This window comes from Vulpes lagopus, chromosome 11 (assembly GCF_018345385.1).
Source record: "Vulpes lagopus strain Blue_001 chromosome 11, ASM1834538v1, whole genome shotgun sequence".
In the NCBI taxonomy this organism is placed as follows: Eukaryota; Metazoa; Chordata; class Mammalia; order Carnivora; family Canidae; genus Vulpes; species Vulpes lagopus.
The window spans coordinates 17,471,642-17,490,341 of record NC_054834.1 but is presented as its reverse complement, the minus strand read 5'-3'; the positions used below and the strand labels follow the sequence as shown (position 1 = coordinate 17,490,341).

The window sequence follows — 18,700 nt, the reverse complement described above, 5'->3', positions numbered from 1 at the left end:
GATGAAAAGATTTCAGTATAAAACTTCAGGACTCGAGAATGAGTGTTATTTGTTATTTGTTTTAATCGGAATTTTGCACCAATAAAGGAGATCGCACATTTTCACAAGCATTTTTAATGCCCATGACCAGGAAGTCCTTAATTTCATACATCTGGGAAGTTATCAGCTCTCACTGATCCTATGTCCTATCTTCAGTTGCATCCTCTTTTCTGTGTCTTCCCTGTGACTCCGTAGGCTTCCACCATTGTCCTTTCTTACCCGACAATGACACCAGCTCCCAACTGCTCTCCCTGCTTCCAGTATTGATTCTCCATCCTGTCAATAAGCTGACCTTCCCAAACATGAGTCTGATCATGGCCCTCCTCTGTTAAAAAGCCACCAGTGCATTCCGATTGCCTTGAGAATAAAATGCAAACCTTCAGCGTGACATGATGCATTAGGATCTGCCCTTCTTGTCAGCCTCACCTGCCAGCCCTCTGTTCTGCTCTCCAGCTTCATTTCTTGGTCATGCTGAATCAGATTTTAGTTGCTAAATTCACCCTGCTTTCTCCCCACACTTCTCTGCACGTAGTGCTCCTCTTGCTTGGAATCACTTTCTTTATGTCTTCATCTGGGAAACTCTTACTCATCCTTTAAGATTCAGCCACCGTCTCCTTTTTTCATCTTTAATCACTCTCTCAGGTTGATGTTACACCCCTGCGCTCCCATGCATGCCCTCTCCCGTGATTCATTCCATTCTAGGTTGCACTTTATTGCCACGCTGTGCTGCAGTTGTCCGTCCCCCTACACTGAGACTCCTGGAAGGGAAGGACTGTCTCATTTGCTCTTGTCTCTCAACACTTAGCATAGTGTCTGGCACAGAGCAGGCATTCTGCAAATGTATGTTAAAATAACCAATGCATAGATAATCCAGGAAAGAAAAGTTCAACATGGAACAACTTTATTATTTTTTTTAATTTTTTAAAAAAATTTTTATTTATTTATGATAGTCACAGAGAGAGAGAGGCAGAGACACAGGCAGAAGAAGAAGCAGGCTCCATGCATCGGAACCCGATGTGGGACTCGATCCCGGGTCTCCAGAATCGCGCCCTGGGCCAAAGGCAGGGGCCAAACCGCTGCGCCACCCAGGGATCCCCAACTTTATTTTTTTAATATGAAGCAACTTTAACATGGGATTATCATGATACTGATTCCATTATATTTAATAATACCAAAGCTACTATGACCTACAACAGAAGGTGGCCCAAAACCGTACAAATAACTCAGAGGAAACATTATTTTCTACTTGACTAAAAAGAACCACGCTAAAACAACAACCTTTCCTGATATTCTTTTATTTTACTTAAAAAGGAAGCCTCCATGATTTCCCCTCTCTTAAGCTATGGTTATTACTGGCACTTAAATCTCTGAAACTTCATGTATTCCAGTTAAAACGTCATGTATTCCAGAACAATAACTACTGATTATACCTCTTCAACCATTTCTGTAAAATTATTTGAAATTTTATTTATATGTTCACAATGTAATTCTGTGAAAAATGCAAGCCCCCAAACAGTAGGCTTTCATAGGGAGAAACAACAGGCAAAGCAAGGATGGATGGATCTCCATGAACTTGGGCATCCAGGAAATCCTTCCTTATTTTTCTATATGCCTGTCATTCTATGAACTTAATTTCTGTATAAGCCTGAGTAGGAAGGCCAGAAGGAGAGGTGACAGAAAGTTAAGCTCAATTTGAACTTCTCTTTTCTTCTCAAAGTCCAGGGGCCGATCTAGTTCCTGAGGATCAGAGAGCCAGGGAGAAGGGGTGTTTGGTTCTTATGCTTGTCTTTTTTTTTTTTTTAATTTTTTTTAAAATTTATTTATGATAGTCACAGAGAGAGAGAGAGAGGCAGAGACACAGGCAGAGGGAGAAGCAGGCTCCATGCACCGGGAGCCCGACGTGGGATTCGATCCCGGGTCTCCAGGATCGCGCCCTGGGCCAAAGGCAGGAGCCAAACCGCTGCGCCACCCAGGGATCCCGTTATGCTTGTCTTTTAAGCAGCTACATCTCAACACACACACACACACACACATACACACACAAGCATGATAAAAATACAGCCCATACTCAGTTGACACTGAAGTTGGCTATTGTAGACATTCAAGCTAGTGAAAAACAAAAGTGATAGCATACTGCTCTCTACCAGACCCAAGTGATAGATTTTATTAACTAAGCTCTAAAGCATTTACTATGCCTTCTGAGAATCTTAAACCAATTTCAGATAAGTTAAAAATGTTAAGCAAGGTTAATGTATGTCAGGAGTCCTACATCAGCTAAAATATGTAAGCTTCAGTGTATGTAACCTATCGAACAATAAAGTTGATATGTTACAAAGAAGTAGATGATTTCTATCAATAGGAAATCGTGATCATGAAACAAATCCCATGGTTTTAAACCCAAAGGGAAATAACAGTGGCTTTGAAATACACAAAAACAGAAGCCCTCTTGGAACTACATAGGTATCTGTGCAGCCTTATTAATGTAACAATAGAAAAAAAATCAGAAAAATGCATTCTGAGGTATTAACACTAATTATATTGGGGTAGCAAGATCTCTGATGATTTAATAATTTTCCTTTTATTCTGTAAATTTTCTTTAATGCATATGTGTTATTTTCAGGATCAAAATGATTAAATTGTATTTCTAAATTCCACTTTTGAGGGTATTGTTCCTGAGACAACAGGCATTGTATGTGTACTCGTGTGCACACATGAGAAGTCTGAAGGTAGCACATGGGCTGACTGTATTCTAGCACAGTAGAGAGAAGCTCAAGTAATAATGGAATTGGGAAGGGCATACAAATAGTGTGGGTGAGAAAAAAGCAAGTAAAATGGAAGGCCAAACCCTATCTCAAGGGGGCAGCTCATACTCATTGCCACCTGACTGCCAAAAATGAGACGATAGAGCTCATAGAAGTTTTTCACGAGAAGCCAGATATCTAGATTTTTATGTGAAATTTTTTAATGTTGAAAACAAATTATTTTTTAACTGTCACCACTGTATCTGCCAAACCAAAGAGGTCTGTAGAACAGATGTAGCTTCTGGGCAGCATACTTGGACTTCTGCTCAGACCTATTGGTTCATAATTTCTTAAATTAATTCACAGTGCTTTCCAACATATTTGACACCAGAGCACACATAAAAATATGGTAACATTTGCACAGCACACTGAAAGAAGCTTTGTGTTGCTTAGAGATATCTGAACTGTGGCCCCTTAATGCTTAGGTTTCAATTCTCCCCTGCCCTACCCCACGCCCAATTTACAGAGGGGCTGAGGAGCTCGCTGTCCCCGGCATCCCTGTATCTCACTGGCATCCACTTGCATCATCCACTGTCGTATACGGCCCACTTGACATAAGAAAGCTTGGAGGAAATGAAACAGCACAGCTTTTGGTGCTGGAATAGGGAACAGGAAACGGGGAGAGATCCCAGGATGCAGAGAGCATTTGGTAGGAAGCAGGGGAGGTGGCTGGCCAGGCTAGACCCCTTCAGTGAAGAAGCTGAATCTTTATCAGCTTCTTTGAAGACCAAGAGCATGCAGGTCTTTGTATCCCTGACCTGGCACAGAGGCTGACATAGAAAGCACCTAAAAATGTTTGTTGAATAAACAAGATGCAGTCCCTGGGTGCTGATTCAGGAAGAAGAGGCCTTACCTCAAAGTTGTCCCACTTTGGGGGGGGTGGAGGGTAGATGCAGCCCCTGACTGCTCCACCTATGGACACCTACCACTCCTTCCTCTACCCTCTTTCCCCCAGATCCCTGAGGAATTGTCCTTGTCCGCAGGGGTCACATTGGCTTTTCTTTGTACAACTCTCAGAAAATACTCGTGGACTTAATTTTTATCTTTGCCTGCCTCTCTCTCCCACCTTCGGATAGGACATGATGCAAGAAAGGAAATGCTAGTCAGCTTAAAGCAACTAAAGGTGCACAGGATTTCTACGAAGCACAGGGGCATAAAGATAGATTTGTTGGATGGAATCCAGTTGCTTCTGGATCTTCAGCTTCCTCTACTCTCTTTCAAACTGCATGAAGATATCCTTGAGGTGTGCTGCTTGCTCCTTTCTCACCGCCTCTTGCATAATGCCCTCCCCTCCACCTCGCACATTATGAAAGGGCCTCTCTCCCACTGGAGATGTTACAGCCGCACATTGCTGCAGGGTGAAGGAACCTCCGAAGTGTCAGACAAGAAGACAATTCAAATTATTGGTTTGGATGGGGGACGGGGGAATCATTATAACAGTCCTTTTGAAACTCAGGAGGTTTTCTTTACTTTCAACAGAATTCAAGGAGGAACTAATTGAGCGGTCAGCTGGTGATTCATTAAAAAATAATTTTTATGATTCATTTCTATGTGATTTCAATTATATAACTCAGAAGGGGTTCAAATAATTGTAGGTCATTGCTGCAATAAAACTTTCAATCTCTGTTTCCCATGCATATGACTAAGTTTTTTAGTACTTACTGTAAAAAAGAGGGTTAAATGTAAGTCTGATTCTAGCATAAGTAATATTAACCCACAGATACAAAGCCTAATTGAAAAAAGGCCCCATTACCTCATTAAAAGATACGTTTGCAATAATATGTTAACCTATATTTGACATTTACTTAAATGTGTCAATTGGGTTGTTTGATCAGTGTTGTCATTCTGTGACAGTAACTACAGAAGAAAATAGTAACGGTATTATAGAAGCAGAAAAAACTTCAATGTGCATTTGTATTTTTATTGTAAAGAATTATGATACAGTGATTAATCAGGGACTTTCAACCATCAAAATATGACATATTAGGATAAAATTTTGTGAGTAAAACGGTATGGAAATATGAGTTCAAGGAGAAAACGTGATGTGAAATTCCTGCATATATAATATAAATATATATTTGTTTTTAAATATATATTACATATATATGTATTTTTTTTTTTTTTTGTGAGAAGGAGAGAGCTTGAGTGGGAGCAGAGGAAGAAGGAGAGAGAGAATCTTACACAGGCTCCACGCCCAGCATGGAGCCTGAAGTGGGGGTCGATTGTATGACCCTGAGATCATGACCTGAGCCAAAAATCAAGTCAGATTCTTACCTGATTGAGCCACCCAGGCATCCCTCAAACATATTTTTTTAATGATGTGGGAATCAAACCTCTCTGGTGTTACATTCCTGGACTACATTTAAGAGTCAGGTAATAGTTTAATTTCAAACATGTCAATAGTTATAATACACCAGGAGTCCCATCCTTTGCCATTATTTAAATGTATCATGAAAAAATTTAGGCACAAATTTAGAAACGTGTGAAGGACTATAAAGTTTTTAAAAATTATTTTAGGTAGCATGCAAGCAGAGTCTAAACACCGCTCGTTTAGGAGCCAGGGACCAGATCATAGGACTAAATCAAATCCTTTTTTTTTTCCAGTGATAAGATAGACTCCGTGTTTGGAATTGTAATAATCAGTGTATTTACTTCTTCAGTGAAACAGATACTAAAGAATGCTGTAAGAAAATCTCAGTAATTAGCTGTTACTTGGTCATAAGGAGAAAATATCTAGAGTATTTAGCTTTAAATAACTTGTAAGTGCAGATGATTCACCGACTGACAGCTCTCACCCAGACCTCTCTCCTGAGTCTGGACTTAACAATTCCCACCACCCTTCCCACCACCCATCAGGGGGCCACCTGCTGTCTCTGGCAGTCCCTCTGCCCACACCTCGTCCCCTGTTCCAGTCCTGATACTGTAATTCCCTCTCAGAACCTCGCACTGGTTCTCCTTGCCAGTAAGTATAGCCTCCCCTGGGGTTTTAGGCAACTGCGGCCTACTGCTGCATGTGGGACGTGAAAGAAATAAGAAAAAAAAAAAAAAAGATTAGGAGGGGGGAAAAAACCCAAAACACCTAGGTGATTTCTTCTGTTTTCTCTGAGCATTAGAGGTCTCCTTGCTTGCTCTTTGGGCCCGAACTGGAGCCTTCCAGCATCCTCTCTGTCCAGGCCTGGCTTCCACTTCTGCTTTGGGCCGGCCTGCGTCCAGGAGGCCCATTTCACTTCGGAGTATTCAGGTGCTCTGTCCATTGGGACCTGTACACAGTAACCAACACAGGATGGAGCCTGCTGATGTGGAACCGGAAGCTCTGTTCTGGATCTTCTTATTGTGGAATCAGTATCTTCCATGTTTGTTAAGTAGTTACGGGGTGCCTACCACGCTTTTGATTGTTGTTTCCCACTTCTGTCTATTGTAAATGGTGATGAGCTTATAGTTAGGAGAATCTCTCTTTTTGTGGGGCCTGGGCCTTCCAAACACATTCCTGTTACAGTGAGACTCTTTCTCCTTTTCACCATTAGACTGTCTCTTAAATTAGCCGGAGTTAGTAGATGTTAAGTTATAAGGGAAGATCGAGCAATTCTGTTTGAATTTAGGGGCAACTGTATTTGATCTGTAAGACTTAGAGCACTGTAATTGAGGGTGCACGGTGGCCCAGGGCACGCATCCCTGACCGTTACTGAAAAGACGCACAAATGTATCTGAGTAGTCCCATAAACATCAGAGCTCTCTGGCTCTCTCTCTTTCTAGGACAACCTGGCGTAAAAGGATGTGGGTCAGTCTGATGTGTTACACCTGTTGGAATCTGCAAAAAAAACAAAAACAAAAACAAAAACAAAACAAAACAAAAAAACAAAAAACCTGCATTACTTTCTCCTGAGGGGATGAAGCAAACCCTGTGATCTTGGGAGACCCACTGTTTTTTTTTTTTTTTTAATTTTATTTATTTATTCATGAGAGACAGAGAGAGATTGAAAGAGACAGAGAGAGGCAGAGACACAGGCTCCATGCAGGGAACCCGACGTGGGACTTGATCCCAGGTCTCCAGGATCACACCCTAAGCCAAAGGCAGCACTAAACCCCTGAGCCACCCAGGCTGCCCGACCCACCGAGTTTTAGATGCTCCCAGGTCTCTCCACTGCCAATACTCTGCTTCTTCCCCGGGAGATGAAAGTTAGAGCCCTGCTGTCTCCTGGGGTAGGGACCCTCCTCTTTCCATCTCGCTTAGTGTGGCAGGCAGGAGGTGGCACAAAGCTTGTTTTTCTATCATGCATCATATGTCTGTATTCTCCATGTAAAGTCTCACTTGATTAGAGGAAAAAGAACCAGATTTTAGTTCCAACTTGGGGTGTAGGAAATTACTCCGATTTTCTTCTATCAGGCTTCATCTGTCTAAATGATTAGATTTCTCTCCAGAAAGATGGTACCAATCTACTTTTCCACTAAAAATATATGAAAATGCCCGTCTCACCATACCCTTACCAATAATGCTCATTTCTAATATTTATTAATTTGACAAATGAAAGATGGCATTTTCCTATTACAAATGTTCTCTCTTTAATTGCCTGTGAAGTAGAACATTTTTCCATGCTGCCAGTTGAATCTCTTCTTTTGTGAATTGTTCTTTTTCACTGTCCATACCATGGGCAAATGTTCATAAGTGTCACATTTTTAAAAGATTTAATATTTTATGTTTATCATCTAGAAAACTCAGTAGTGGAAATACGAAGAAGTCTGACAAAACTGTGTTCTTTAGCTCTGAAATCGTTTCACTGCATTGTTTATTCCAGATCCATGTGGGAGAATGGTGGCAATTTTTGCACGAATAAGGAAATGTAGAAAGACCCTAAAGATCTAAATTAAGATAATGTCCTAAGTTTTCTTCCAACTTCTTGAGCAAACCAGCTACCAATGCTCTCCTTCCTGCCCTGCCTGCCCTCTGGTGGAGGTGTTAAAGAGCAGGCCCGGAGATCAAGCAAGCCACAAGGGGAATAGAAATAGTGCAAAAGACCAGGGTAAGCACAAATGACACGGGCCCATGAGTAATGGAACAGCCAGTGTTTGACTTAACAAACCTCTGATCCTTGGTTTTTCTAGCATTAAATGAGGTTAAGAGAATTTACCATAATTTGCCCCTTATTTCCACCACGGTACCTTTCCATAGGTACTGCTCTCTCTCTACCTTTGGTCTTGCTGGCCTGAGTTATTCCTGCACGAGTAAAACGATCCCCAATTCTGGACCTGGAAAAGGACACAGGTTGACATAGTCTAGAAGTTGACTATGTCAACTAGAAGTTGACTACAGACTAGAGCTGTAGTTTAGAAGTTAGGGCTCTCTTCCCAGCTCCAGCACTTGCTAGGTAGTTGAGTGCCTTTGGGTAAGTTCCTAAAGCTCTCTGAGTCTATAAATTAAGAACAATGATATTAATGGGTCTATTGTGAGGCTCAAACGAGATAATAGCAGTGAAAGTGCTTTGTAAACAGTAAGCCACTACAGATCTAGGGTGATATTAATACAGTGTTGACAACTGTTTCTCTCAATCAATATTTAACTTGACTTAGTTGCCTTTGTATTTTAAAACAAGAAATAATCAGTTTATCCTTTTAAATCTTTAGCAAATAAATGGAGCCTTTGGTCTCACATCCATAGAAAAAGCAAATTACATGTCCCAGTGTGACCCAGCTCTGTGTGTGTACTCTGATCTCACTTTCATTTTTCGTTGTAATTATAGCATTGAAAGAGTGGAAGGTTTAAAATTACCCCTGTCAGAACTAGTCATTATTCAGTGACTCTATGTTTCAAAAATATTGCTCATGTCTTTAAAATAAATTATCAGGTTCTTTTATTGTTACCTTGACCTAAATATAAATTTATTGACAGAGTGATGATAATGGTCTTTAGTGTTTTTTTAAACATTTCCTTGAAGTTGTAATAATGTGGAAGATTCAAACATACTATTTAAATATATTAAATATTTATAGACAATTTAAGTATTTAAATTGCTGATACATTTTGTTCTGGGTGGCTAAAGATAAATGTGAGAATACATAGATTTATATACCTAGGAGAGTTGAGAGATTTGTACTCCTTTCTCCGCTACATACATAGACTCTCCTTCCTCCTCCCACCCACTGTAGTATGATACACTAGAAGGATAAAAAGGTAGTTTATCTGAAAAGAGACAAAACTGTCAAAGGTATTTGGTCCAAGGCACCATTATTCTTGCCTGAGTATTTATAATAGCCACCCATCTGGTTTTCCTACTTCTGTATGTTCTTAAAACAGCAGCCAGGATGATTCTGTTAAAATCCAAGTCAGAGGGCAGCCCGGGTGGCTCAGTGGTTTATCACCGCCTTCGGCCCAAGGGCCTGATCCTGGAGACCTGGGATCGAGTCCCCACCTCAGGCTCCCTGCATGGAGCCTGCTTCTCCCTCTGCCTGCGACTCTGCCTCTCTCTGTCTCTCTCATGAATAAATAAATAAAATCTTAAAAAAAAATCCAAGTCAGAGAATATAATTTATATGCTCAAAAACCTCTGATGGCCTTTACTACCCAGTCCCCTTTTCCTACCCACCCCCTCACGCCCTCTGTCCAGCCACACTGGCCTCCTGGACCACACAGGTTTCAGTTCAGCTTTGCCCTGGAATGTGCTTCCCTCAGATACCTATAGGAGTGGCTTCCTCACCTCCTTCAGGTTTATTCATCTTTTTTTTTTTTTTTAGGTTTATTCATCTTTTCAGTGGAGTCTTCTCCTTTGCCACTTCGAAAATTCCAGCTCCCACCCCATTCCTACATCCCTGCATTCCATAATGCTTATCACCATCTAGCGTACAATATGCTTATTTATTTCTTCTGTTTATTATCTGTCTCTTTTCCAGAATGTAGACACCACGAGGGCAAAGAGTTTTGTTTGTTTTGTTAACAGCTGTATCCTCAAGGCCTGGCTCATAGTAAGTGTTCAGTAAATGTTTGCTGAATGAATAAATGAATGCATAAAACAAAGATAAGTCATGGTCTTATTTGATTTGCAACACTGTGAAAATTGTAAATTTTCATCAAAACTTTTTCAAAAGCCAGAAAACTTCGGATCTTTTTCTGATGATGAGACATCCAAGGTATCAGTGTTTTCCTATTTTACCCTTCTCCTAATATCTCGGCCATTTTACATCTGAAGAATTAAGATCTTCATTAATCATCACTATCCTGTTTTATTTGTATAAATCACTCCTAGTTTTTCCTGAAAGGATAAAATAATTGAATAATAATGAAATGTCTGTCCTTTGCTTTTTTTGACACTATCTCTTGATGATTTTAGTTTTGGCGACCCTTTTTCTGACTTCTCTTTCTTGCTCTTTCCAAAATATAAGTATCACCAGAGGATCTTGCTTGGATTTCTTTTCTTACTTTGCGTATTCTTAACCACTTTTGTGGCTTTTGTTATCTCCTTTTCTTAGATGACTCTTAATTTGTAAACTCAATCTTGATATTTCTTATTGGCTTTCAAATCTGCGTGTCCCAGGCTGGACATATCCAACTAGCCACCTTGCAAGGTCTCAAATCTTACATATCTAAAACCACATTTATCTTTTTTCCCTTATTTTTTTAAAAGATTTTATTTACTTATTCATGAGAGACACAGAGAGAGAGAGGCAGAGACTCAGGCAGAGGGAGAAACAGGCTCCACACAGGGAGCCCAGTGTGGGACTCGATCCCTGGACACACAGGCGTCCCTCTTTTTTTCCTTTAAAACTGGCTCCTAGGGGCACCTGGGTGGCTCAGTTGATTAAATATCTGCCTTCTGCTCCTGTCATGATCTCTGGATCCTGGGATCGGGCCCCATATTGGGCTTCCTGCTCAGCAGGTAGCCTGTTTATTCTCTCTCTTTCCCTCCCCATCACTCATTTTCTCTGTCTCATAAATAAATAAATAAATAAATAAATAAATAAATAAGTAAAATCTATAAAATAAAATAAAATAAATAAAATAAAATAAAATAAAATAAAACCGGCCCCTGTTCCAGTAACCCATTTCTGTTAATAGCTTTGCCTTCTTCCAAGTTTAGAAACGTTTCTAAGGCTTGTATATGTTTATGACTCTTTCCACATTGTCAGTTGTCAGCCCTTCTTGTTTGTATTTCTAAAGTAGCTCTTGATTCATCCTCTTCTTTAAGTAGATCGGGAATGTGGCCTAAGATTCTGCATTTCTGGTCTGCTTCCTGAGTCAAGCTGATATTGGTCTGTTCACCACACCTTGAGTAGGAAAGGCCTACTATAGGCTAACAATGGCCATTTGAACATAGTCTTTCGCTTCCCAGGCCATGGCCGTATCTAAGGAATACTTAATTCTCTTTCAAAATGGAAATCTAATATTGCCTAGTCTTGCTTTAAAAGAAAAAAAGATCTTTTCTATGTCATAGATTTAGAAAGTTATAGAGACAGAAGATAAAAAATTCAAATCAGCCATAATGGTCCATTCACAATTAATCATCAACACTTAGAGACATCCTTATAGTCCTTTATTTCTTTGCATACAAAAAAAGTTCAGATTTTATTTATATTTTTAAAACCACAGAAGGATCTTTGATTCTTTCTTTAGTTGCCCAATGTATGCATTCACTGAGTGTGTTGAATCCCTTGTCTTTTAAAGTAGGATCTGTCTTCCCTATATGATACAAGTGCTCACTGCTCCTTTTCTTGACCTCTCTTCCATCTGGGAACTCGGGACTTGGTGCAGCCAAGCAGATGCATCCTCTCTAGACTTTGATTCAAGAACTGGTGACTCAAACAGCAGGGATGACGCAGAATCTGTCCTGGCCAGGGCACAGCAGCAATGGCAGCTGCATCCGGTTTCCAGTGGCAGGAGGGACAGCTGTTCTGTGGCAGGGGGCAGTGTCCAGCATCCAAGGACTGGGCACTGCAGATCACGAGGTCAGTGCTTGGCAGCTGCCGTAATGACTTCACAGGACCAGATTTTCAGAGTGCTTTGTTCGGGTGGGGTTCTTGCCCAGTGGTTTGTCTTTCCACCTTTACTTCTTAAATTAGCTTAAAAGTGGACTTAATTTACTGGCAAGAAGTACTAAAGATATTAACAATAACTAACTCTTTGGATTGATTATATGCCCGGCAAATTTTAAAGGATATTTATGCATAAGTTATGCTTTGTGTGTGTTCATTCATTTAATTTTTACAACTTCTCATGCATGTATTGGTGTTACCCCCATTTTGCAGGCGCTGAAACTGAGTTACAGAGAAATTAGGTTACTTGCTCAGGGCCTGCGGAACTATAAATGGTGGCCCTGAAACTCAAACCTGGTCAGCTGACCTAGTTCTTCAGAGCCCTGTCTGACACATGTACTGTTTTATAACCTGCTTTTTTCTATACTAAAACTTCATGGGCACTTCCACGTTATTAAATATTCATCTAAATATTTAAAGTAGCTGCATAGTGTTCATTTGTAAGGGCGATTCCTGATTGGTTTAACCAACTTGTAATTGTTGGACGTTAAGAATATCTTGGTGGTTAAAGTTTTTTGTTTTGTTTTGTTTTTTAAATATCCATGACTCTCCTTGGGATAAAGTCCTAGAAGCAGAATGTTTAGTCAAAGGGTATTCCAATTGCCTTCCAGAAAGTTTCTACACACAGCAGTGTATGGGAGCATCCTATTTCCCCGAGTCCTTAATAGCAACGGATATTATCATTAAAATTTTTTCTTTATGGTATTGAAAATGATATATAGCTTTCACTGAAGCCTGAAATTCTTTAAACCTTAAAAATAAATCTATTGGTTATTTGTCAAAAGTTCTTTTTGAATTGACTACTCCATCACCTGTGGGATAAAGTTGAAACCTTAGAAGGCAATTCAAGGCTCTTCCTACTCTGACCCCAACTTCTTCTCTAATTCTCCTACAAGTCCTAAAAAACATTCACCCTCCACATCCAGGAGGATTATTTTGTTTTGTATGAGTTGGAACTATGTGAATGTGCTATTTTTATAGGCCACAAATGGTTGACTATTGACGTTTTCTTATGGTTAAGTCTTATAAATCTCCAAAATATTTGCTTTCCCACTAGAATGTTTTCCCAAATGTCTTCGTGTCTCGCTGCTTGGTGAAATCTTTCCCATTCCTTATGAAGCCATGTTCACTGGTCCTGTTCCCTACCCCCTTATTCCTTTACCATCCTTCTCCTCTTCCCCTTCCTACCCCAGTTCAGGTAACTGTAAATCACTCCTTTTCACCATTTCCACTCTACTTCTTTTCTATCTAGCTGTGGAATGGATTACAGCTGGATAATGTGCATTTGCCTGGCAGAGGCCAAGCCTTCTGTTGCTTTTCGCCAGCAGAGACTCCCTTATTTATTTTGGCAGTTAACAAGGTTTCCGGCTCACAGCAGTTGCACAACAAATGTACGTTGCAGTGAAGAACCAGTAACTTTAGGGCCCAGGAAGTGCCTTATTAACCAAATAATAATTGCAATTTCCTTCCATGTTAAATAAGGAAGAGCATGTGTAATATCTTCTAATTTGGTTGGTTGGTATTTTGCTTGGCAGTGGCCCTATTTATTTGGAATCCTCCATCCTTCTCTTTCATTTTTTTCCCTAAATTTTCAGATGTGGTAATTATATTGCAATTCAAAGAAATTAATTTACTCCGTGGCACAATTCTCAAGGGCGAAAGAACACAATTCTCTAACTGGCTAAATAGTAATCAGTGTACTTTCCAAGGAATAAATGTATTTTTCTCCCATTTAATTAGATTCACCTTTTTTCTTAGGTAGACTTTTAGGGAACATTTAGTGACTTCCAGGAAACACTAATTGCTGTGGATAGAATTACAGTATTTCAGCAAGCTACAGAAAACATTAAGAGTAAAATTTTGCTTTAATCGAAGTGGAGTTGACATACAATATTATATTAGTTTCAGGTGAACAAAAAGTAAAAATACTTTTAAAACCATTAAAAACACTTAAACTGAATCTCATTAAGATAAAGCCTTCTATTTATAAAAAAGATACATTCCATGATCAATTTAAATTGTACTTACAGGAAGAAAGTCACGGAATCATAGAACTTTAAAGGTAGAGGGGATCCCCAAGGTTTTTAGTATGTTCTCTGGTGGAAAAATATCAAATAGGAATAGAAAGAAGATAATAGTCTAAATTTAGCATTGGCTCCATATTCCCCTCTCCAGTGACTTTTCAAGTGAAGCTTCAACCCTTGGTCATCTTCTCTCACCCACGTATCATGCCCTAGCCTTGCCTCAAACAAATTCAGGTAGAAGCAGTCTCAATCCAGGCCTCTTTTGTGTGTATAGTCAGACGAGACTGGGTGCCCCGGATCCCCCTATACCTTTTTCTCCCTGCTTTCTCAGAATTTTGCCTTTTTTTTTTAAAGTAGCCTCCATGCCCAGTGTGGAGCCCAACATGGAGCCCAACATGGGGTTTGAACTCACAACCCTGAGATCAAGACCTGCGTGCTGATTAAGAGTCAGACACTTAACAGACTGAGCCACCCAGGCACCACAGATTTTTGTCTTTTGTAGGTGGGCTTCGCTACCCAAGGAATTGGTTCAGTAGCCAGATCCAAAGATCCAGAAGATCTGTTTGAGATTTTTAAATAGAGAGTGGGATGTTATGATGACAAAGGCAGATAATAACAACTAACTGGCAAGAATGTGGAGAAAAAAAAAAAAAAGAATGTGGAGAAATTATAACCCTCATGCACTGCTGATGGAAATGGGAAATGGTGCAGCCACTTTGGAAATAGTGGCTGATCGGTCTTAAAATAGTTAAATACAGAGTAACCATATGATTCAGCAAGTCTACCTGTAGCTGTACCCAAGAGAAATGAAAACATTTGTCTACACAAGAACTTGTAGATGAATATTTATGCAGCATTATTCATAACAACCGAAGAATAAAAACTACCTAAATGTCCATTAGCCAATGAATGGATAAATAAAATGTGGTAAATTCATCAATTGTAATATTATTCAACAACTAAAAGGAATGAAGTACTGATACATGATACAACATGAATGAATATTGAAAACATGCTAAGTGAAAGAAACCAGTCATAAAGGAGCACATTTTTGTGACTCTATTTATATGAGATTTCCAAATAGGCAAACATATTGACAGTAGGTTAGTGGTTGCCTAGAGCAATGGCACAGGGTGGGGATGTGGGGGTTCTCTTTGGGTCATGAAAGTGTTCTAAAATTGATTGTGGTAATGGCTGTACAAGTCTGTGAACATACTAAATGCCATTGAATTATATACTTTAAATGGGTAAATTATACAGTATGTGAATGTTATGTCAATAAAGCTATAAAAAAAGAAAAAAGGGATGTGTGTGTGTGTGCTTCATTTAATTTTATCTTTTTGTACTTCTCTGGCCAGCTAGACATTCCCATGCCTAATTTCAGACTCTCTTTGCCCTTTGATTCTGCTTGAAGTCCAGCCAATAGCTAATGTAGCAGGGTGGAAATTTAACTCACACTACAACTCAGACACAAAGAGAAAATGTAAGTTCTTTATTTAGGCTGTAACCAGTCTGGTTTTTCTCCTGCAGCCCCAACTGATGAATAGTAGTGAAGACAAATGGCATGTTTAGTCCCCAGTCTCTGGGAGGCCACTATGATGGAAGGAATGGGTGGGACTGAATTACCTGCAACAACCACACACTTCTTGTTGCAACTAGAACTACTCAAGTGACCAATGGACAGAAAAGTATGATGCGCTAAATATATGATTCTGAATTCTTGATTTTTAACTCTGTGCCTTGCTTTGGCCTTTGTTTTCTATGAGATTCAAGACTTGCTTTGAACTCCTGAGTGTATGTGTGCTGCATAACTCATGATGGCTCTCCTGACATCTGACTACCAGTTCTGTCTTACGCATTGGTTTCCAGGTAATGAATATGTCTCTGGGTTTGCTGTTTTCCTGTAACCGGCCGCAAATGTTCATTGTTTCAGTCTCCTGGTCATGGCTTCTAATCTCATCTCTATGATCAGTAGCTGGCTCAGGTGATAAAATGATTGTTTTGTGGTTTCCTGAAGCATTAGAGCTTAATAGACTATATGTATATACTTGTTCCCTTCTAAGGAAGGTACATTTGAAGGCACTCTAAAATATTTTAAATAAAATTTAACATGTGCTTATAATTTTGTATTGATGATGCTCTGAGTACTTACTTTACTTTTTAAAGCTGTGTTTTCTGGTTTTTTGTTTGTTTGTTATTTTTGGAAAGAGGACTGCCTGACTACTGGTGCTTTGAATGAAGGGAGGTACAAAATAGTATTATATTAGTTGACGGGGAGGAAGATGAACTGTGATGTATATTGGCACTTCAAATCGTTTAATCTTGGCCAAACCAGGTCAGTAACATGACAATTCAGAAAAGAATTCAAAGAGTACTTACTGGCTGCTTTGAGCAATTGATTCTGAAGAGTTGTGACTTCCTTAGACACCAAAAATATTTCAAAATTGATGTACAATCAGGACTGAATAGGAACTTAGCAGTGATAAGTGTCCTACAGTCTGAGTGCCAATCCTGGGAGGTCTTTTTTTGTTTATTGTGGTTTTTAAAAAAATCAATAATAAATTATTTGGGGGGCAAAACCCCCAAATTTAAGAACATTAAACATTATGTGAATGCCTTCTGAGTTTACAAAGAGACAAACTTAGTTAAACTATTTGATTACTAAATGAATAGGGATTTGAGTATATATTTTATAGGATTTTTTATTCAATTGAAGGTATCTATGTGTACATATATAAATTAAAGCTAAGGGGGAATATATGTGAATAAATATAAATAAATATGTACATATAAGTAAATCATAAATATATGTATATATTCTTAGGTATGCTGTGCTAAGATTCCGCTGGATATAATTTTCACATTATCCTCTAAATGAAAATATTTGTTAATTCATAAATTATACCTATAAATTCACTAAGAAGTGAAAAGTTGATAATGACCATTTCAAACAAGTATATTCTTTTGGGTAGTTATTTACCTACTCAGATACTCAAAAGTTCTTATGAGATATTAAAAGTGCCTGAGACATTTGTAAGGACCTTAAAGCGGCTATAGAAGAAATACCAAAAAAGCATGAAGAGAAATTACATAGACTACTAGGCCTGAATAAATGTAAGGATGGTAGACAAAGAACTGTCAAGAAGGAGAAGGAAACGGGCGCCCGGGGAGCTCAGTCCATTGAGCATCTGCCTTCAGCTCGGGTCATGGGCCCAGAGTCCTGGGGTTGAGCCCGCATCAGGCTCCCTGCTTCTCCCTCTCATTCTGCCACTCCTCTTGCTTGTGTTTTCTCTCTCTCAAATGAATAAATAAAATCTTTTTTTTTTTTTTTTTAAAGGAGAGATGGAAGTGGAAATGAGAAGAGTGAAGTATCGAAGGACTAATCTATCTAACTGGCGCCCCTGGGTGGCTCAGTCGGTTAAACATCTCCCCTCAGCTCAGGTCATGATCCCAGAGTCCTGGGATCCAGCCCTTTTTTGGGCTCCCTCACTTGCTGGGCAGGGAACCAGCTTCTCCCTCTCCCTCTGCTGCTCCCCCTGCTTGTGCGCATGCACGCACTCCCTCTTTCTCTCTGTCAAATAAATAAATTTAAAAAAATGTTTTAAAAAGGACTAATTGGGGATCCCTGGGTGGCTCAGCGGTTTAGCACCTGCCTTTGGCCCAGGGTGTGATCCTGGAGTCCCAGGATCAAGTCCCACATCGGTCTCCCTGCATGGAGCCTGCTTCTCCCTCTGCCTGTGTCTCTGCCTCTCTCTCTCTCTGGGTCTCTCATGGATAAATAAATAAAATCTTTACAAAAAATAAAAATTAAAAAAGGACTAATTTAACAGAAGCCCTGGGTGGGACACTGATGATCACTGTGGAAGAATGGAATGTGTTGCACAATTTAAACACTGTGCTGCAATGTATGTGTGTATTCTCACCCAGCTCCTAGCTCTCCTTCTAATTATATTGGTTGGGCTGCAGGATAGACTTGTCTCAAGCGGGCCCAACATAATGAGTTAAACAAGGAAAATCCAGAGTCAACAAGGTGGCTTCCAAGTGCCTGGGACTGAGGCTCCTAATTCGTGGCTTTGCCATTCCTGAAGATGTTACCTTTATCATTCACACTGCAGAAAATGTCTCACCAGCATCCCATTCGGGCCCACATTCTAGCCAGTGAAAAAAGGAAAGGCGGAAGCAGATGGCCTTATGAAGCCTGACATGGTGTTAATCAGAAAGGGAAATAAAGGAGAAAGAAACCTGACCATGTGTCCAGTGTGATTTAAGAACAGCTTGATTTGGAAATTTAAACAGCCCTTTGGGCAACAGTATGCCTTTCTAGGAAAAAATGGTTAATCTCTGGGGTCCCCCCACCCATCCTGTTTCTCACCTTAGAGAGATGCCCTGTTATAATGGGAAGAGGATGTGGTTTATGTGTCCCTGATGTGGGGTGAATTGGAAAGGTTTGGCTGCTCACCAGGTTTCAGCAAGGGTCAGCCACAGAGATGATCTCTTTCTAGGGCACTACATGAAAATCAAGGACAAACTCCTACGTCATTGGTATTACTTTCATTTATTCAACACTGGTTCTCCAAGTGCGGCCCCTGGACCAGCAGCAACTGTATCACCTAGGAACTTGTGAAAAATGCAAATTCTCCAGCCCCACCACAGACCCACTGAATCAGAAACTCTGGGAGTGGAGCCCCACGACCATCTTCTAACAAGTCTTCTAGGTGATCTGAGGCACGTTAAAGTTGGAGAATCATGGATTTAATGCAATTCACCGAAAGGAGGAGTAGGAATACATGTTTGACTGCCTCTCTTTTTCTCTTGGTC

General features: G+C 39.9%; 1 long non-coding RNA gene across 1 annotated transcript in view; it reads left to right on the top strand.

The window, feature by feature from the left end:
- LOC121501347 overlaps positions 1–17,502 on the top strand; it is a 76,254-nt gene extending 58,752 nt beyond the window's left edge. The window contains exons 3-4 of the long non-coding RNA XR_005990590.1: positions 15,649–15,751; positions 17,220–17,502. This is a non-coding gene — a long non-coding RNA (uncharacterized LOC121501347). The remainder of the gene's footprint in view (positions 1–15,648; positions 15,752–17,219) is intronic.
- The last annotated feature ends 1,198 nt before the right edge of the window (positions 17,503–18,700 follow it).